At 39.2% G+C, this 22,041-nt stretch overlaps 1 long non-coding RNA gene across 1 annotated transcript in view; it reads left to right on the plus strand.

Annotated features, from left to right (window-relative positions):
* Positions 1 to 22,041, plus strand: part of LOC134736764 (uncharacterized) — a 210,321-nt gene that overhangs the window by 51,058 nt on the left and 137,222 nt on the right. The window lies entirely within an intron of this gene.

Here is a 22,041-nt window from a genome sequence, read left to right on the forward strand (position 1 = left end):
ACTGTGGCCAAGTAGAAGAACAGTAGGAGAACGCCTCCCCTTGTGTTTAGAGAGGGTTCTAAGTAGGACAATTTATGCCTCAACAATTAAATAAAACATCATGATCAGGTTTTACTTTTTGCACTGCTCCATCATCCTCTTACCACCATTCTCTCCCACTCCATGATCCAATATGGATCCTCAAGGCCAGACTAATGACGTATTAATCTACCAGAAACCACATTGTATTCAGAATCACTAATTCCCTCCAGCAACTCAGCTCTGAAGCTGATCCCTTCCTGCCAAGCTTCTTCTTTCCTTTGAAAGGGTTTCCCTCAATGTTCCTATATCCCAGTTCTTGAGTGTACGTATTCCTGACAGATCCACTGACCAGACTTTCAGATATGCTTAGACATGGGTAAATTGCCTAGACATGTTTGAATCGCTCATACACAGTAATGTGTACTTTATTTGAGTCCTGCATGGAGTCTTACATAGCAGGACCCTTTCTAGCATCTACTTCTCTATGACCCCTGCCCCCCTTGTCAGAGATCATTTCTCAATGCTTGTCCACATGCCTCTTACCTTCTGTCCAACTCTATGGAGTTATGGAGGTGCCTGTCTGTGCTGTGTACTGTCTTACCTCTGTATATTTGCACATGGTGCTTTCCTTGATCACATGTCTTCTCCTTCTCTACCTGATAAGCACTTGCTTATTCATATAGACTCTTCTGAAATTCTTCTTACTCTCTCACACTTGTTTCATCAGAGACCATCTGATTTTTGCTTTCACAGTATCTTGTGCCCACATTTATGTATCACTGAGGCCATTACAGTCTAAGTGTAATTTTACTTGCTTATACTCTTCTTTGAATTCTGAACTCCTCAAGGGAAAAAAAAAAACAACACTTGTCTTATTGTTTTATTCCCAATGCCTGGCACAGAAGTCAACACGATGAAAATGTGGTCAATAGTTGTCAAATAGATTTCAAGATAGATGTTCATGTTTAGATAAAAAAACAATAACTATAAATGTCACCCGGAATCATTAGTGATACATGTTGAAAGAAATTTTCCCTCTCTCCTCTGGGAGCTGCATGAATGAACATGAATGTGGAAATGCATGTTTAGACTTTTGATTTTAACTCAGAGGCCAATATCCAGCATCAGGGGCTTTATCCTAACACCCTCAAGGATGGCAGGGCAAAAGTTGAACGTAGGTATCTGCCTTTTTAGATTATCTCCTCTTTGAAGCTCTATAAAAACTATGCAAATTCCTTTTAGCAAATTATATTTTACTGTTAACCACTTTGTGTAAATAAACTCAGAATCGAAGCAGACATGGTTTGTTGAAATAATCATAAGAAACTTCATTGAAACCTCTTGGAGAAATGACCACAACTGGTGAAAAAAACAAATAAAACCAACCACAAAAATGATAAGTCAAAACAGAACAGAATAAAACAAGACAAACTGAAAGCAAAGCTTTAATAGCATTTTCACAGGAACTAAGGTCTCATTTATAATAATGTCAAATTGTAATGGCTGTTGGGATTCCCCTTTTCTGATGGTGGGCATCTGAGGTTCTGGGAAACTCATTTCTCCAAGTTACAGTCTAGAAAGCATGGTGCTATCTTCAGTCTGGTTGGTGCTGGAAGTCAAATTTCCAAACCTAAAGTCTCAAATACATTGACACTCACAGCTCTTAACAAAGGCTGGCTGTGCATTTTTACATATTTCTACACAATCCTCGTGTCTTCAAATGGTGTTATTTATATCAGTCAAATTTATATTCACAAATCCTGGGTGATGCAATTTTGCTCAAGTTCTTTACAGAACTCATTATATCATATGCCCTTTAGAAGAAAAATAAAGGCACATCAGTTGCTCATCATGTTGCTGAACTTAAGTGGGAATAAGACAATTCTTTTTGATAAATGTGTGAATCATGATATCTGTTAATCCTAAAACATATTCTGCAAAAAATGACATTCTGTATCTATGTAAAGAAATAGTGTCACATAAAGGATTACTTTATTTTAAACTTTTTATTATGGAAACTTTCCAACATACATAACAGAAGACATAGTAGTAAAAGTAAATTTGCATATAACCATCAGCCAGCCTCATGAGGTATCAACTCATAACCAATCTAGTTTCATCTCTATCCCTGCTTACTATTCCCTTCACACAGACATTCTTTTGAAGCAAATCTAAGACATACATTTCATGCATAAATATATTGGTAAGTATAAATAATTACTTTAAATATTATGAATTCAATTTTTTTTCAGTTCACCCAGACTTAAAAGAGAGGGAAAAGTTTTGGTCCAAATTACATGAGTTAACTTGTTTACTTCCTGTCAATAATATAGGAAGTCTATTCTTATTTCAACTGATGTTTTCACTCCATTTGATGTATCAACCAATGTAAAAAAAGAGTTCTATAATGAATAACAACCCTTATGTAATGCCTTAGTTTTCTTCATGTTGCTATAAAGGAATACCCGAGGCTAGATAATTTATAAAGAAAAGAGGTTTATTTGGCCATGGTTCTTCAGGCTGTGCAGGAAGTATGGCACCAGTATTTGCTTCTGGTGAGGGCCACAGGAAGCTTCCACTAATGGTGCAATGCAAAGTGGAGCCTGCATGTACAGAGATCACGTGGCAAGAGAGAGAGAAGGGGGAGATGTCAGGTTCTTTTAACAACCAGTTCTCCTGGGAATTGCATTAGTCTGTTCTCATGCTCCTAATAAAGACATACCCAAGTCTGGGTAATTTATTAAGAAAAAGATGTTTAATGGACTCACAGTTCCACATGACTGGGGAGGCTTCACAATCACGGTGGGAGGCCAAAGGCACTACTTACGTGGCAGCAGACAAGACAGAATGAGAGTCAAGCAAAAAGGGAAACCCCTTATAAAACCATCAGCTCTCATGAGATTTATTCACTACCAGGAGAACAGTATAGGGGAAGCCCTCCTATGATTCAATTATTTCCCACTGGGTCCCTCCTACAACATGTGGGAATTATGGGAGCTACAATTCAAGATGAGATTTGGGTGGGGACACAGCCAAACCATATCAGGAAGTAACGGAGCAAGAACTCACTCACTCTCTCCTCCCCAGGGAGGGTATTAATCTATTCATGAAAGATCCTCCCCCATGACCCAAACATCCAAGCATTCTCCCCTGGCCCCCCAAATCTCATGTTCTTCTTACATTACAAAATACAATCATTCCTTCCCAATAGTTCCTAAAATTCTTAACTTGTTCTAGCATCAACCTAAAAGTCCAAAGTCCAATGTCTCATCTCAGACTTGAGGCAAATTTCTTATGGCTCTGAGCCTGTAAAATCAAAAACCAGTTATTTACTTTTAAGATACAACGGTTGCATTTCAACTTTAGGTGAGTTTTTTTGCTGCTGTATCTAATTAGCTGTTAAAAGCAGCCACATCGCTTCTTGATGGCTTTGCTGTTTAAAAATTTATTCTGCCATATAGCCTAGGTCACCTCTCTTACTTCAGCCTTCCATAGAGCCCTATGTTATGAACACAAAAATGCAGCCAAGTTTTTTGCTAGGATGTAACAATGTTAACCTCTGCTCCAGTTTCCAATAAGTTCCTTATTTCCATCTAAAACCTCATCAGTATGGCCTTTACTATCTCTGTTTCTATCAGCATTTTGGTCACAACCAACCACTTAACCAATTTCTAAGAAGTTCCAAACTTTCCCCCATCTTTCTGTCTTCTTCTGAACCCTCCAAACTCTTCCAAACTCTGCTTCCACATTTTCAGGTATCTTTATAGCAACATCCCAATTCTCCATACACATTTTCTGTCCTAGTCTGTTTATTGTTGTCATAAAGGAATTCCTGAGGCTGGGTAATTTGTAAAGAAAAGAGGTTTATTTTAGCTCATGGTTCTGCAGGCTGTGCAAAAAGTATGGCACTAGCATCTACTTCTGATGAGGACCTCAGGAAGCTTCCACGCATGATGGAAGGTGAAAGGCAGCCAGTGTGTATAGAGATCACATAGCAAGAGAGGAAGCATGAGACAAGGGAGGGAGGTACCAGATTCTTTTTAACAACCAGCTCTTATGGGAACTAATAGAGTGAGAACTCACTCACTTCCTCCTACCCCAAGGGAGGACATTAATCTATTCATGAAGGATCCAGTCCCATGATTCAAACACCCCATTAGGCCCCTACCTCCAACATTGAGATTAAATTTCAACATGATATTTGGAGGGGTCAAATATTTAAACCATAGCAGACAACATGATAAATACTGAGTGACCTTTGATTATTCCTATTTAACCTTTGCTATATCAGTATTTTTGGTTTGTCTCTTGATTAATTCATTAATTCAATTATTCATAAATAATACACTGAGAACCTACTATGAACCATGCACCAATCCTAAGTTCTGGAAATGAAGAGATTTATTAGGCCTTTTGCACTCCGTGAATTTAGAGACTTGTCAAATAAATAGACAAAAAGCTAACTACAGAGCAGTATGAGGACGACTTGGCTACCAGTGCTAAGGACAACCCTCTTAGTACTGTAGGTTCCATTCTCTTCCTTCTTTGCCTCCTTGAGTTAGTAAGATTTTTTTATGAGTCAATGGGAAGATGCATTTTACAGCTATCTCCCTGGTGTCCCTGGCATTGCCCCTGATTTTCTAGCAGGTAGTTAGACTCTCTGCGGATTTCATGAAACAAGAAAATTACTCATTCCGCATGTTAGCAATGCCAAAGGGTGTATCATTCCTAGGCGCCTATGAATTTCTCAGCACCTGATATGATTCCTCAACCTATTTCTGATAGGACAACTTGTCTTTCTTCTTTCTTTTTTGGAAGTGGCATAGCTTAGTCTTAAGATAAAGCAAGTCTCCTGGAGAAAATCCAGGACAGCCTCATTACCCCCAGTGGAGTGAAGAACAGGCATTGTGTTCCTATGGCCTAGTCTTTCCAGTCTTCACAGGAGGGGGAAACAGTGCTCACATGCTATTTGTTTAGGCTGTAGTCAAAGGGCAATTGTTTTCTTCCAAAAGAGACATCTGAGACTATTTTGAGGAAAAGAAGAGAATCTTGCTGGGATTTTGAAAAGAAGAGCAGAAACATTTCAGAGAAAGCTTGGTAGGGCCTAAGAGGAGAAGAGAGGAGGGTCCACAGGGATGGGAGGCCAGCTTCAGCTACCAGCCTCACCTCAGGGGACAGGGCTTTGAGAGAACAATTATTCTCTGAAACACTGCTGAAGTACCTCCAGGGGCTGGACTAGACCAGAGATTCTCACTAACTTCTTTAAACTTTGGTTAAATTTTAAAAACATCAAAAATACAAAAAGTACAGTGCACTATATAGCAATATCCATAGGCCCATCATCCAGAATAAGTGAAATAACAACTAAATAACAGTTTGTCATATTTGCTTCATAGATATGTTTGTTTCGAAAACATATAGCTTATATACAATGCCTAAGATTTGTGTAATATAGATGAAATCCTATAGATGACGTTAACCATTCCTCTATTGATAGGCACTTTAAAATTGTAAAAAACAACACCATAATTATCAATATCTTATATATCACTGTGTGCACACTGTAAGAGTTATCAAGGTGTGTGTGGGGTGTCTGTGTATGTGTGTGTGATGAGTATGCATGTGTGTGTGGTGTGTGGGTATGTGTATGTGTGTGTGGTGTGTATGTATCTCTGTGTGAGTGTATGTGTGTGTGGGGGGGTGTCTGTGTATATGTGTGTGGTGTGTATGTATGTGTCTGGTGTATGTGTGTACAGGTAAGTGTGTGGTGTGTGGTGTGTGTGTATGTATGTGTATGTGTGTGTGGTGTGTATCTCTGTGTGAGTGTATATGTGTGTGAGGAGTCTGTGTATGTATGTGTGGTGTGTAGGTATATGTGTGTGTGCGTTGTGTGTGTTTGTGTATGTGTGTGTGGTGTGTGTGTATCCGTGTGTGAGTGTACGTGCGTGTGAGGGGGGTCTGTGCCTGTGTGTGGTGTGTATGTATAAGTGTGTGTGGTGTGTGTATCTGTGTGTGAGTGTGCATGTGTATGTGTGTGGGAGGGTGTCTGTGTATGTATGTATGTATATATGTGTGTATGTGTATTTGTGTGTGTTGTATCCGTGTGTGAGTGTATGTGTGTGTGAGGGCTGTCTGTGCCTGTGTGTGGTGTGTATGTATATGTGTGTGTGGTGTGTGTATCTGTGTGTGAGTGTGTATGTGTGTGTGTGTGGGAGGGTGTCTGTGTATGTATAGATGTGTGTGTGTATTTGTGTGTGCTGTATCTGTGTGTGAGTGTATGTGTGTGTGGGGGTGTCTGTGTGTGTGTGGTGTATGTATATGTGTGTGGTGTGTGTGTATGTGTGTGGTGTGTGTATCTGTGAGTTCTTTCTCTGTTTTTTGTTTGTGTTTTGTTTTGGGTTTTTTTTTTTTTTGCCTTTTGATTTATTTCAGGGATTTCCACAAATAACAAGTGATCCACTATTCATTCCTAAATGAGAAGGGATACCAACATGTTGAGTGTAAGCCACATCCACGGGAGGATTTGTGAAATGGCAAACTGAATTGGAGGCAAATTGAGCAGAGGTCCAGAAGCTATTCTGGGGGCTGCCAGAATGCTGATATCCCCAGGTCTTCTCTCTTGGATCATTCTACTCAGCCACTTTAGAATGTGTCAGCATCTTCCCTTGGGGTTTTGAGCCTACACTTTGGAACTAAGTGGGAGAGGAGGATAAGAGGATTTATTGTTCCATAAATACATAATTGTTTATTGAATTCTCCTGTTTGTGATTTGAATGGCACTACCCCTGCCCTCACCTGGGCATGGCATCTGGGCATACAGAGCTTTAAAAGGCTCTTTTTCTCAGAATAATCTTTATCTTTTGTTGTAGTTGAAGGAATGAGAGAAGAAAGGAGGAAACCTGGAATCTAGCTCCTTCTTGCAGAGAGTCTCAATTGATTTTTCTGCTTTTAAGATCCATTCCTTACTTTGCTTTCAGAGGTACACAGTGTTTCTAATTCCTAAGCTTTCTGCATTCCATTTCATTGACCATTTTGCTTATTTTTCGAAGTCCTCTTTCCTTATAGCACTTAGGGTTCTTTATCTGTGGTCATCTCATTGTTTTCCTTGTCCTTTTAGGTGCCTTTCTGCGTAGAAAAAGAATAGACGCATGGCAATAGTTACTATATTTAAACAAAAATCTTTTTGATACATTTTCAAATCTGCATGTTATTTTATTATCTTATTCCTTGTCATGTGTTGCTCTCAGGTGTAGTGTACACTATTCATTTCTGCATCTTTCACATACCGATTTCTTAGTCACTTTTCTCGAAATGACTGTATTCAGACCAGTCAACTTGCTGCTCTCGCGATAGATTCCTTCTGTGCTTTGTGTACACTTCGTCTGTTGACTTCTGAGACAATTCAATATTGGTACTGCTTTTTATAAGCAGATTTTCGGGGAATTAGTTTCAAGCTTGCTTCTTTTGGGGTCCTCCTTGTTTCTATGCTGGTCTCCAGTTTTTATATTAGTTTTTAGCTAAGAGTTTTCTCCACATTGTGAGAATTCCAGTTGCCTGCAGGGCCTGTACATTCACCTAAGCCTTGGCAGGTGGCTTAATTGCAGGGCATATGGCTGTTTGCAGAATGCAGATTTTGTGGACCGGACCACTTTCCCCAGATTCCAAGCTTTGTGCACAGAGTAGGTTTTTAGCTGCCGGCCCCCATCTACTTCATCCAGCACAGGGTCTGGGGCTTTAACACCCAGAAAGTGGACAAGGGCGATATACACCCAGCCCCTAAGGCACACATGTGGGCTCCTTGCCTCCTCAATCACTGGGCTTCAACTCCGACTTACCGCCTGAGGTATGAATTTGCTCTTCTATGGCATCTGGATAGTATCTTTCCTGTGCTTTCAAAGTCGGATACTTTTTTCTCATATTTTATCTAGCATTTTTACGTTGTGAAGGAGCAGAAGAACAAGAGGGAGAGAGAACCCAGAACCCTCATTTTATAACTGTTGAGCTGCTCAGTGTGTGTGCACGCATGTGCGTGTACATACACACACGATCTCTTTCCGTGCTTTGAGGCATTTCACCCCAGGTGGTTCCTAAGCCTGAAGAAGCTTTAAGACAACTCACAGGTTTTTTAAGTGGGAGGAAGAAAGGACTCCCGCTTCAGGGTCAAGTGATCACATCAAGGCACCCTGAGCACAAGAGAAAGTGGGCATGTCTATTACTAATACGAACAGAGGCTCACAGAAGTTCCCCTAACAAAATACCTTCCTCCTAGGCTATTCACACTTTGAAATCCCACTCAGACTGAGTCTTCTCTTATTTCTGAAGGCAGCTACTTTTAATCTGATGTCTCTCACTAGATAGACTTTAGGGGGTCCATGAAAGTCTTGAAATTTGATGCCAAACTATATGGATATGGGATTTATTTCAGGTGAAATAATCTAGAGTGTTTATCTTCTGATAATATACAAATAATCCTAGTGATGAAATACACTTAGGCTTATTTATCATGTTTATGCTTTGATTTTTCAAACATCTCAAGAGGGGTAGTGAGCTCCCAGGGACAGGAACAGGGTCTGCTGTCTCTTTATCCCCATTCTAACACAGCATCTGGCACTGCTTCAATGAATGACAAGTATCTGTTGAATGAACGCATGAAAAGAAAAGTGGTAGAGTGATAGAGAGTGGCACTGCTTTGAAAGGGGAATGTTGGATGGAGTGGCCCGGAGAGGAAACTTGATGACTGGGATATCAGAGATAAATCCACTGGTCTTTACAATATGTCACTTGGCTGAAAACAGTTAACCAAAGAATAAAAGAAAATTAGTTATTAAAATCCCTGACTGAGTAACTTTTCATAAATATTTCTAAAGCATAAACAATGACAAAACGTCCATGCTCTTATGCAGTAGAGGTAATAGAGATTAATACAGATCTAAATTGTGTGCTATTGAGCATCAGGGCAGGAAAAGAAGCCAGAGATATTCCACACATGGCCTCCTCTATTAACCCATTTAAAAATAATGGGGCAAAAAATTTGATCACAATTTTCAGATCAACTTCCCACCAGGCCTCCAGGGAGCCTCCAATTTTATCCCATCTCCATTATGCTTTGTAGAAAGACACATGACTTCTTTGTCTCTCAAAATAACAACTAGGCTTCTTGGACAGATGATGCAAGAAGGCAATTATGGGCACACCAATTGCTTCCACAGCTTGGAAGAGAAGTCCCTGATATACAAACACGCTGCTCTGCTCTTCAAAAAGCCTCTCAATCTGGAAGGAAGGTCACTTGAGCCCAGGTGTCCAAGGCTGCAGTGGGTTACGCTGTTGCCACTGCACTCCATCCTGGATGACAGACGGAGATTCTGTCTCAATAAATAAATAAATAAATATCTCTCAATTTGGACTGTGTTTGATTGCATAAGCCCTTTCCCCATCTCCAGCAGATTTTATAGTTAGAAGGGAAGGGACATTTGAACAGATATTGGGACTAATTGAAGCAGGATTTTTGAGACAATGCAGTTACAACTTTAGTAATAGTATCCTCCCTGCCAATCTAGTGGGGGCACAGTAAAAATAGATGAAGTGGCCTACACAGTGCTAAGTGGCTTCAGTCCCTCATGCTTTTTCAAATATTTCTACCAGGTTTCCAGAGCAGTGTCTGCTGCCAATCACAGAGGTTCACTGAGGAGGAACTCTGAAAGAGAAAGTAAATTATACGCTAATTATCTTAGTTGGAGATAGGTGGGGAAAGGAATGCATGGCAGGGAGGGTCAAGGGAATATATTAATAAATAAGTAAATTTCCTAACAAGTAAAATATGTCTTTTGAAAGCTTCCAGACTGATTATCTGTGGAGATTTCCAGAATCCCCCTGCCCCTGTGGAATATTCTACCATTTCTCTAACATCCTTATTTCCTATAGTAAATTCATAAAACAGAAGTTCCTCTCTGAAATGAAGTCAGCGTTCGGAGCAAAGAAACCCCAAAGCTGCTTAAAATTGTCTGGAGCTTTGGAAACACACCCAGAACTACTCAGGAAAGTACAAGTCATTGTTCCCATCTTGCCGGCTTTGCAAAAGAGCTCATGTCCCTCCAGCATCATAAATTATCTTTCCAGTATGGGCCCTGGTTGAGTAGTGCAAGTCAAAGACAAAGGGCTGGTCACAGGCACATTTTGAAATAGGTTAAGCTTGCTTCTGGAGTAGTCTGTTTTTCTGTGGAGCTCTGACCTACCTTGCTGGGTTCCTGAGCCTCTGCTTTCTATAACTTAGCTGGTAGCCTTGTCTTCCTCCCCTTCAGTCCCACTCCAGCTCACCAAACCTGGGCTGCCTCGGGCCAATTGCACTTTCACAACAACATTAGAGATGTATATTTCTAGGGTTCAGTGATACTTACATTTCTGCATTTAAGATCTCAGACTCTTTGGGAGGCCAAAGTGGGTGGATCACTTGAGGTTGGGAGTTCTGAGACCAGCCTGGCCAACATGGCGAAACCCAGTCTCTACTAAAAATACAAAAACTAGCTGGGTGTGGTGGCGTGCACCTGTAAGGTGCATGGGAGACTGAAGCAGAAGAATTGCTTGAACCTGGGAAATGGAGGTTGGAGTGAGCTGAAATCACACCAGTGCACTTCAGCATGGTTGACGGGGTGAGACTCTGTTTCAAAATAAAATAAAATAGAATAAAATAAAATAAAGATCTCAGACTCTATTTGGCTTCCAACCCCTCAGTCAATTATAATTTATTAGTTCTGTGATCTTGGGGGCAACCACAAGGCTTCAACAAGTCATGTTTTTTCATCTGCAAAATGCAGATTATAACTATATTTTTGGAAATTATTTTGAAAATTAAGTGCACAAATGTGTGAGGTATGAAATGTTGTTCTAATGCATGGGCAACACTCAATAAATATGAGAGGTCTTCAAGAAGTTCATGGAAAATGTGTATTATGGAAAAAACTGTCCATTGACCCCAAAATTTTTGCACCAAAATAATCTCATACTAACTTGCTATATAACACATCTAAATAGGACCTAGATTGAGGCACTAAGAAGGATAAGACATCACTTTGAAAAGAGCTTCTCTCAGAGCGACGTCAATTTGGCTATAATTGAAGCAAGAAAAAACATCATATTTATGATGAAGCATGGGTGGAAGAATGGTGAAATAATTGATGCTTTAAAAAAAAGTTTATGGGACAATGTCCCAAAGAAACCAGCAGTTTACAAATGAATAACTTGTTTTAAGAAGGGACAAGACAATGTTAAAGATGAAGCCTGCAGCCACAAACTATCCACAACAATTTTTGAGGAAAAAAATGAAACTTGTTCATGCCTGAATTGAAAAGGACCAATGATTAACAGCAGAAACAATAGCCAAGGTCACAGTCATCTCAACTGGTTCAGGTTACACAATTCTGACTAAAAAATTAAAGTTGAGCAAACTTTCCATTCAGTGGGTGCCAAAACCATGCACCCAGATGAGCTGCAGACAACAGCAGAGCTTTCAATGGAAATTTTAAACAAGTGGGATCAAGATCCTGGAGGATTTCTTTGAAGAACTGTAGCAGGAGATGGAACGTGGCTTTACCAGCATGATGCTGAAGACAAAGCACAATCAAAGCAATGGCTACCAAGAGGTAGAAGTGGCCCAGCCACAGCAAAAGTGGACCAATCAAGAGCAAAGGTCATGGCAACCATTTTGTGGTATGCTCAAGGCATTTTGCTTGTTGACTTTCTGGAGGGCCAAAGAATGATAGCACCTCCTTATTATGAGAGTGTTTTGAGAAAGCCAAAGTTTTAGCAGAAAAATGTCTAAGAAAGCCTCATCAGAGGATCCATCTTGACCACAACAATGCTCCTGCTCATTTCTCCCACCAAAAAAGGGCAATTTTGTGAGAGTTTTCTATGGGAAATCGTAAGGCAGCCACCTTATAGTCCTGATTTGGCTCTTTCTGACTTCTTTTGGTTCCCTAATCTTAAAAATATCTTTAAAGGGAACCCATTTTTCTTTAGTTAATTATGTTTAAAAGACTGCATTGACATGGTTAAATTCCCAGGACCTTCAGTTCTTTAGAAATGGACTAAGTGGCTGGTATCATTGGTTACAAAAGTATCTTGAACTTGATGGAGTTTACATTGAAAACTAAAGTTTATATTTTTAATTTTATTATTTCACTCAAATTTTCCACTAACTTTTTGAAGGCCCTTTATAGTACTATTATTACGATTGTTATGATCTAGATAATATTTAACCCAAACACAATATTTCATAATGATAGGTCCTTATAAATCATTAAGAGAAACAGGATGGAAAAAATTTTTTTCATAGGTTAACTCTGTTTTTCTGTCTATCTTACTATCTATACATCTTCATCATCATCATCATCATCATCTATATGTCTGTATAATAGGGGCACATGAGAAGATAATGGGTAAGATTTAAAATTGAAAATGTCTCCATTTCTAGGGCGCATGATTTTCAGCAATATGAACAACGTTACCTATATGAGCCATGGGTGTGCATTTATAGTATCTCCAATTTTAATGACTTTAGTCATTGAATTCATTTATTCACTCCATCATTCAATCAATATTTAATGAGAGCCACTAAGTGCCAGAGCTTGGTTTAGATGATGGAGCCATAGGAATAATAGCCTATGGTTCTTGACTTTAAGAAATTCATGGTTCCACTATGAAGCCAACAACTCAATAAAAAAATTCAAGATGAGTCCAATATTAAACAAACCTGTTAATGCTTGTTAACATCTTTCTATGTAGAATCTGACCCACCCCCAGTGGCCTCACAAATAATTCTTGAGAAGATATTCTTGTTAAGTGGCTCAGCCTCCCCAAAGGGGTGTTAACAAAACATTTCTCACTGGGGCCTATGACTACTTGTAGTAACTCCACACACCTTTGTAAGGAATAAAGGTTCATTTGAGAGAATTGTTTAAAAAGCACATAGACTATGAATTCTAACAGTTTTCTAAAACCTATTCTTTATTTAAGCCTGATCAACAGAGAATGAGGAATATGGACTCCATCACTGTCATTATCAATAAGCTCTAACCTTTAATATTTGTTCTTGCTCTGGTATCATTGGCCCTCACTTAGGGATGTGATTTTAAAAATCCTAGCAAAACCGTTATTAGAACAATTAAAAATATATTGATTTTGCCCCTTGGACTATTCTCTTTTTGCTACAATTTCAGTATTGTATCATGCCTTTCAGTGTACAAACATCCATCTTTAAAAAAATAAATATGCTCCCTTGACTACATGTCACTCTCCAGATACTTGACTGTTTCTCTGCTCTTCTTTTGAGCATCTTTTAAAAAGAGTTGTCCTCACCTCCAACCAAGCCTCCATCCCATACAGTGTGGCTTTTAGTCCTACCACTAAATGGAAAGACATGATTTAAACCATCAAGTAAATCATTTCTGTTACTCACGCTCTTATGTTACGTAGTCACTCACTCTCTTTCTCTTGAAACACCCTTTGGTCTCCAAGCTTGGCCTTCCTGGTAGCTCTCTCCTCTTCTCCCTCCCTTGTTGGTCTCCATTGTTGGAATCTGTCCCTCTTCCTGACCTCTATACTGATTGCTGGGGACTCAGTCCTTGATCTCTTCTAAAGTTACCCTTCTCACTAGGTGATCTCATCTATTCTCATGGATTTAAGCACTGTATTCAACGATTTATTTTTAAAAAACTAAATGTATGTCTGCAACTTGGAATTCTCTCTGAACTTTAGATACTTATCTCACTCCCTTGCACACACCATCAACATTTAAATGGCTCTTGAATGTCTTACACTTAAGCAGCTCTAAAAGAAGTATTTATTTCCCCTTTATCAGATATACATATTTTTAAACATCCTGGCTTCCCTGTCTTGGTAAATGATTCCACCGTTTTCTTCGGTACCCAAACCATAAACTCAGTAGTTACTCTTGATTCCTTCTTTTCTCTCCATTTTATTCCTAATTCATCAGGCATACTTTATGGACTCTACTTCCAACATACAGGGCACATTGGTCTACTCCTTTGACTCTCCAGTGCCAGCAGAGTGCTCAGGACTCCTTGGCTCCCAAATGGAATCCCACAACTAGACGCTGCTTCCAGTCAGCTTCTTCCTGACACACTCCCTACAAAACAGATGTGTTCTTAAAAGAATTGAATCTTACCACTGTTGCCAAGTGAAGAATGACTCGGTTTATAAACTTAGAAAAAAGAGCTTGATGACTCATCAAGGGTTGCAGCCTGCAGGGTGGCCATTCTGACAAGCTGGGACGTATAGCCTCCGGCCAGAAGGCAAAAACAGACACTTTGAGGGAGAGGCAATGGGAAGAAAATTTATGCTGAGCGGGGTAGCCAAATATACATAATCAAAAAGCTGGGAGGAGTCATGAATATTTATGAAAGGAGAAATATGTGTATGTGTAATTAAGCTTTATGCCCCTTCATGGGTCCCATGTTCAAAAAAATGGCAGCATTAGCATGATCTGAGAGTGGAGTTTTCTGGCCTCTGATATCAAAAGATGAAGCAGAGGACATTAAAACCCTTACTGCGCATTCTCCCTAGACTGGCTAGAGCCACTCCCTGGTCTCTTATCAGGAAAAAAGGAGGGGCAGTGTCAAGCAGTTGGTAAGTATCAGTGGTGGAGCCTTTTGAAAGGGCTGGTTTCTGTTGGACCCTTAGGGAAGAAAGGCTAACCATTGTTAGAGAAGGAGGGGATATCAGGAGGAGGGGATATCAGGAGGTGTATCCGACCTATCATTTCGCCATGGCCTAGAAATCAGTTTTCAAGGTTACTCTGGGATGTCCTTGACCAAGAGATTGTTCATTCAGTCAGTTGGGGGGCTTAGGATCTTATTTTTAGTTTACACTCTACCCCTTAAATATTCTAATAGTTCCTGTCCTTCTGGAATAACCTCTGAGTACTTTATCTTGGCCTACAAGGCCGTGAATGATTTCTCTTCAGCCTTATCTGATCCGTTTCAGTCTTTGAATTCCTCTGGCTGACCCAGTACTCTCCTGCCTTCAGGTTTTGCAAAAGCTCCCATCTATGCCTGAAATGTTCTCACCCTGACTCTTCACATCTTTTGCATGTCAACTTAAATGCCACCTTTCATAGAGGCACTTCATCAGTATCCATCTAAAGAGAGCCCATGTTATTCCCTATTCCATCCGTTATTTATGTCTGAATCATCGTTCTGAACATTCAGTGGATTTTTTTTTTTTTACTGATAACTCAATCTTTTCTTTCACTCTTGAAAACTGTTATTTCTGTCATTATTTCCTTTCCTCAATATTTCTGCTCTTTCTGAAGTTTTATTGAACAGATACTATACTTCCTACACTTATCTTTCGTAACATTTTACTTTCCTCATGCTAGCACTTGGTGTTTTTTTTTTCTTTTTAATCTGTTTTGAGAAATTTTCTGGGCTTTATGTTTTAGACAAAAATTTAGTTTCTGGCAATTTCTATTTTACTATTTTCTTATTTTTTTGTAATTGTATTTTTAATCGTCTCAATAGCTTTTCCTTATTTTTTAATTCTCTTTCATAACACTGTGTTCTTACTTTCTGTATTAGATAGTTTCTTAAACCTTTCTCTTTTTTTTTTTTCCATTTTCAACTCTTATTTTAAGTTTGGGGATACATATGCAGTATATGGGTAAATTGCATGTTGCTAGAGTTTGATGTACAAATAATTTTGTCACCCAGGTAGTAAGCATACCCTCACACTCCCACAGCCCTCCACCCTCAAGTAGACCCCAGTGTCTGTTGTTTGCTTCTTTCTGTCTATGTGTTCTCAGTGTTTAGCTCCCACTTATAAGTGAGAACATGTTATATTTGGTTTTCTGTTCCTGCATTAATTTGCTTAGGATAATGGCCTCCAACTGCAACCATGTTGCCACAAAGGGCATGATTTCATTTTTTATGGCTGTACAGTAGTCCCTGTTGTATATGTACCACATTTTCTTTACTCAGTCCACCATTGATGAGCAGCGAGGTTGATTTCATGTCTTTGCTATTGTGAATTGTGCTACAATGAATATGCAAGTGAATGTGTCTTTTTGGTAGAACAATTTATTTTCCTTTGGGTATATACCCAGTAATGGAATTGCTGGGTCAAATGGTAATTCTGTTTTTTAAGTTCTTTGAGAAATCTCCAAACTGCTTTCCACAGTTGCTGAGCGAATTTACATTCCCACCAGCAGAGAATGTGTTCCCTTTTCTCTAAAAACTTGCCAACAGCTGTTATTTTTTAACTTTTTAATAATAGCCATCCTGACTGGTGTGAGATGGTATCCCATGTGGTTTTGATTTGCTTTTCTTTAGTGATTAATGATGTCGAACATTTTTTTCATAGTTTGTTGGCCATGTGTATGTCTTCTTTTAAGAAGTGTCTGTTCGTGTCATTTGGCCTTTTTTTAGTAAGGTTATTTGGTTTTTGCTTGGTGGTGGCGGTTGTTGCTGTTTTTAGATGGAGTCTCACTCTGTCTCCCAGGCTGGAGTGCAGTGGCGCAATCTCAGCTCACTGCAACCTCCGCATCCCAGGCTGGAGTGCAGTGGCGCAATCTCAGCTCACTGCAACCTCCGCCTCCCAGGTTCAAGTGATTCTCCTGCCTCAGCCTCCCAAGTAGCTGGGATTACAGGGTTTCGCCGTGCTGGCCAGGCTGGTCTCAAACTCCTGACCTCAGGCGATCCACCCACCTTGGCCTCCCAAAGTGCTGGGATTACAGGCTTGAGCCTGTTTTTTGCTTGTTAATTTGCTTAAGTTCCTTATAGATTCTGGATACTAGACTTTTGTCCAATGCATAGATAACAAATATTTTCTCCCATTCTGTAGTTTGTTCACTGATAGTTTCTTTTGCTGTGCACAAGCTCTTTAGTTTAATTAGGTCCTATTTGTCTATTTTTGTTCTTGTTGCAATTGCTTTTAGAGACGTCTTCATGAAATATTTGCCAAGGCATATATCGAGAATGGTAGTTTCTAGGTTTTCTTCTAGGTTTTTTGTAGTTTTCGATTTTACATTTAAGTCTTTAATCCATCTTGAGTTGATTTTCGTATATGATGTAAGGAAGGGGTCCAGTGTCAATCTTCTGCATATGACTAGCCAGTTATTTCAGCATCATTTATTGAATGGGGAGTTCTTTCCCCGTCTCTTGTTATTGTCAACTTTGTCAAAGATCAGATTGTTGTAGGTGGGTTCTCTATTCTGTTCCATTGGTCTATGTGTCCGTTTTATATCAGTACCATGGTGATTTGGTTACTGTAGCCTTGTAGTATAGTTTGAAGTCGAGTAGTGTGATGCCTCTGACTTTGTTCTTTTTGTTTAGAATTACTTTGGCTATTTGGGCTCTTTTTTTGGTTCCATATAAATTTTAGAATTGTTTTTCTAATCCTGTGAAAAGTGACAGTGGTAGTTTGACAGGAATAGCATTGAATCTATAAATTGCCTTGGGTAGTATGGCCATTTTAGCACTATTGTTTCCTCCTATCAGGAGCATGAAATGTTTTTTCCATTTGTTTGTGTCATCTCTAATTTCTTTCAGTGGTGTTTTGTGATTCTCATTGTAGAGATCTTTCATCTCCCTTGTTAGCTGTATGCCTAGGTATTTCATTCTTTTTGTGGCTACTGTGAGTGGGACTGCATTCTTGATTTGCCTCTCAGCTTGAATGTTATTGGCATATAGAAATGCTACTCATTTTTGTACACTGATTTTGTATCCTCAAACTTTATTAACGTTGTTTATCAAATCTAGGAGGCTTTGGGCAGAGACTATGGGGATTTTCTAGGGATAGAATCATATAATCTGTAAAAAGAGTTAGTTTGACACCCTCTCTTTCTATTTGGATGCCTTTCATTTCTCTTACCTGATTGCTCTGGCTAGGACTTCCAGAAGCAGAAATCTTCTGGCTAGAAGTGGTGATATGTTGGATAAGAGTGGTGAGAATGGGCATCCTCATCTTGTTTTGGTTCTCAAGGGGAATGCTTCCAGCTTTTGCCCATTTAGTGTGATGTTGGCCATAGGTTTGTCATAGAAGGCTCTTATTATTTTGTGGTATGTCCCTTCAGTGCCTAATTTGTTGAGGGTTTTTAACATGAAGGGATGTTGAATTTTACCAGAAGCCTTTCCTGCATCTATTGAAATGATCACGTGGTTTTCATTTTTAGTTCTGTTTATGTGATAAATCATATTTCTTAATTTGTTTACACTGAACCAATTTTGCATCCCAGGGATAAAGCCTACTTGATCATAGTAGATTTGCTTTTTGATGTACTGCTGGATTCGATTTGCTAGTATTTTATTGAGTATTTTTGTGTCTATGTTCATCAGGGATTGATATGGTTTGGCTGTGCCCCCACCCAAATCTCAACTTGAATTGTATCTCCCAGAATTCCCACGTGTTGTGGGAGGGACCTAGTGGGAGGTAATTGAATCATGGGGGCTGGTCTTTCCCATGCTATTCTCGTGATAGTGAGTAAGTCTCACGAGATCTGGTGTGTTTATCAGGGGTTTCTGCTTTTGCTTCTTCCTCATTCTCTCTTGCCACCACCATGTAAGAAGTGCCTTTCACCCTCCACCATGATTGTGAGAACTTCCCCAGCCATGTGGAACTGTAAGTCTAATTAAACCTCTTTTTGTTCCCGGTTTCAGGTATGTCTTTATCAGCAGCATGAAAACAAACTAATACATGGATATTAGTGTGAAGTTTTCTTTTTTCATTGTGTCTCTGTCAAATTTTAGTATCAGAATAATGCTGGCCTCGTAGAATGAGTTAGGGAGGATTCCCTCCTCAATTTTTTGAAACAATTTCATTAATATTGGTACCAGCTCTTCTTTATATATCTGGTAGAATTTGGCTGTGAAGCCATCTGGTCCAGAGCTTTTTCTGGTTGGTAGGCTTTTTAGTACCAATTCAATTTTGGAGCTCGTTATTGGTCTGTTTAGGGTATCAGTTTCTTCCTGGTTCAATCTTGGGAAGTTGTATGTTTCTAGGAATTTATCCATTTCTTTTAGGTTTCTAGTTTGTGTGCATAGGGGTTCATAAGAGTCTCAGAAATTTTTTTTGCATTGTTCTGGGGCTGTACACCTTTCTTTGAATACTGATTAGATTTTTGTTGTTGATGTTTAGTTCTTTTCTAAGGGCTATTTTTCTTTTTATTTACGTAAAAATATTCTTGTGCAAGCTCTTGATTTTCCTCTAATGCTTTGTGACTTTTGGCTATTTGTGTATGTTTAGAAGTAAAGAACTAGCTTAATTAGTATGCTGGATACGTGTTTTTTCTATCATATGTCTCCTAAATGGGCCCCTCTCCTGAATAGGAGAAATAAATGTGAGTTTCGTAGAGTTTAATTGCATCTGTCAGAGAGGGCCACTTCTCCATTTTGTACATGGGCAGGGAACAGGCAGGTAGCCGAGAAGCAAGTAAATTGCCTGGGTAAGGAGACTGACACTCAGGTGGGAATATTTAATATGTATCTTTCTGGATGTCCAGATCTTATTTTAATTTAATCTGGATTCCCTTTTATGATCTTCAGTTATCTAAAGACTTTCCCTGTTTCTCTCTTAGACTTCAACATCTATACTAGGAGTCTTCTCTAAGATAATATTTCTAGTTATTTAGAAAATAGTTCATGGAATTCTATCTAGTGAACAAATGCCCCAGCCAGCTGCTCTGTATATGTCAATGACAGAATGGAGCTGGCTTACCTAGCTGATCTGGAAACAGTGCTTTAACCTTGAACTTGGATGATTGCCTCCAGCCCTCATTTACTGTGTGTATTTGTTAACCCCAGTGGGGTGTTCCTTAGACCTCTGTCGGGACTTCTCTCTGCAGCAGGCTTTGCCTGTGGGTACTTGGAGTTGTAGATTTTTCTATGTTGGTTGTGCTCCCATTCAACCTCTTCTAATTTCTACTTTTAAGAAATAGCTCACAATTTCAGAGCCACTAATAATATCCATTTGTGTTTTTAGCACAAAAGTTTATCATATATTTTAAAGAATCTTGACCATCATTTATGTGGGAATTTGGGAGGGATGGGAAGTAAATAGATGAGCTCAATGCTATCATTATTTATTGGAAGTTCCTCTACATCTGCAGCAGTTTTATCTCCTTCCCTAACCCTAACCATTTCTTTCTAGCTCTGGGGTCCAAGACTCTTGTTTCACAGGCCTATCTTACCATGTTTAATGCACCCTTGTTAGTCACCATAATACATGTGGCATGGTGTGAGATATTAGTGAGTTAAATAAAATACATATGAGAAACTCCAAGAGTCAGGTATGAATGATTTGTGGGCAAAAGAGTCAGTGACTAGGTGGAGTCATGGATGTGCACAGAGGAGCCAACACAATAGTCTTCACAGAGTGGGTAATTGAGCTCACTCTAGAAGGGAAAGAAGGCATTCAGGAAGGAGATGACCCCATGCAGAGAAGACAGAATTATCTGGGCATAAGGTATGAAAGTATTACACAGGATGGGAGCCCAGTGTGCAGGGGATGATACAGGATGCAAAATCAGGAGCCAGATCCTGAAAGCCTTATGTCTGTTGCGCTAAACGATTTGGAATTTACCCTACAGGCAGAAGTGACCCACTGAAGGATTTTAAACGTGGATGTAACGGGATGAATAAATGCTAACATTTATTCAGCTCTTAAGATGCACCAGGCAGTGCTCAAAGTGCATCCCAGGGGTTAAGTCATTTAATCATCATGAAGACCTGATGAGGCCAATGTGAGGAATATTCTCATTTTCTGCTGAAGATATTGAGTCCTAAACATAAGTTTCCTGAGGTCAGCTTCTTCATCTGTTCACAGATGGGCCCTGGGTTTCTAGCTCTGGGCCAGCATGATGAATGTATGCGGAATGAATGAATGAATGAGGCTCACAGGTTACACACACAGGGAAGGACAGAGCTAGGACCTGAAGAGGGGTAGCCTTACCCCAAAGCCTATACATTTAACCACTATCATCGTTTCTACATCAAAAAGATGAAAACGATAATTCTGGGTAGGGGAAGAGATTGGAATGTGATCTGACTGGCAGGAGATTAACAATAAAATTACACGCATTATAGTGTAACTCAAAATATAATCACTGAATATTAATTTGAAAATTAGCATTGTGGGAAAAAGTAAATACTATATATTTATTTGTTTAATTTTTTTACTTTTTCCACTAGAATCTGCTCTCCCTGAGGTCAAAGATTTTGTCTACTTTGTTTATTGTTGCATCTTCAGCACCTCAAAGAATTTCAGGCATAGGATGGTTGATCAATAAATATTTGTCAACTAAATGAATGGTTATGCAATTTTGAAAATATTGTATCTTCCTCTTGGTGTTTTATAACCTATATTAGTGTATTAATGGCAATAAAAAACTTTGATATTTTTAACCTAGTTTTTAAAAATTCTATTTACCCTCATACCCTTTTATTCTTAGAATTAGTGTTTTTCTTATAATTATTGTATTAGGATTAGATATACTTTGAGGTAACTTCTCTTCAGGAAGTTTCTACTCAATATATTGTTATATCAAGAAGTTATTTTACATGCTGGAAAATATCCATATAATTAATAATTACAAGTAATTCATAATTAATATTAATAATGATATCCACTCATTATTAATAAAACAAAGAAACTGTTTTAGACAATGGCATACCCAAGTAAAGCAAGCAAAGTGTGTCCTGTTTGGATTAAGTCAAGTTAGCATTGGTAGGGCTGCATGGAGTCTATAGAGATTCAGTTTCTTTTTTTTTTTTTTTTTTTTTTTATGAAGATGAGGTCTTGCTCTGTCGCCCAAGCTAGAATGCAATGGCGCAATCTCGGCTCACTGCAACCTCCGCCTCCCGGGTTCAAGCCATTCTCCTGCCTCAGCTTCCTGAGTAGCTGGGATTACAGGTGCCTGCCATTGTGCCCGGCTAATTTTTGTATTTGTAGTAGAGACAGGGTTTCATCATGTTGGCCAGGCTGGTCTCGAACTCCTGACCTCAGGTGATCCACCCA

Source organism: Symphalangus syndactylus, chromosome 5 (genome assembly GCF_028878055.3).
Source record: "Symphalangus syndactylus isolate Jambi chromosome 5, NHGRI_mSymSyn1-v2.1_pri, whole genome shotgun sequence".
NCBI lineage: Eukaryota > Metazoa > Chordata > Mammalia > Primates > Hylobatidae > Symphalangus > Symphalangus syndactylus.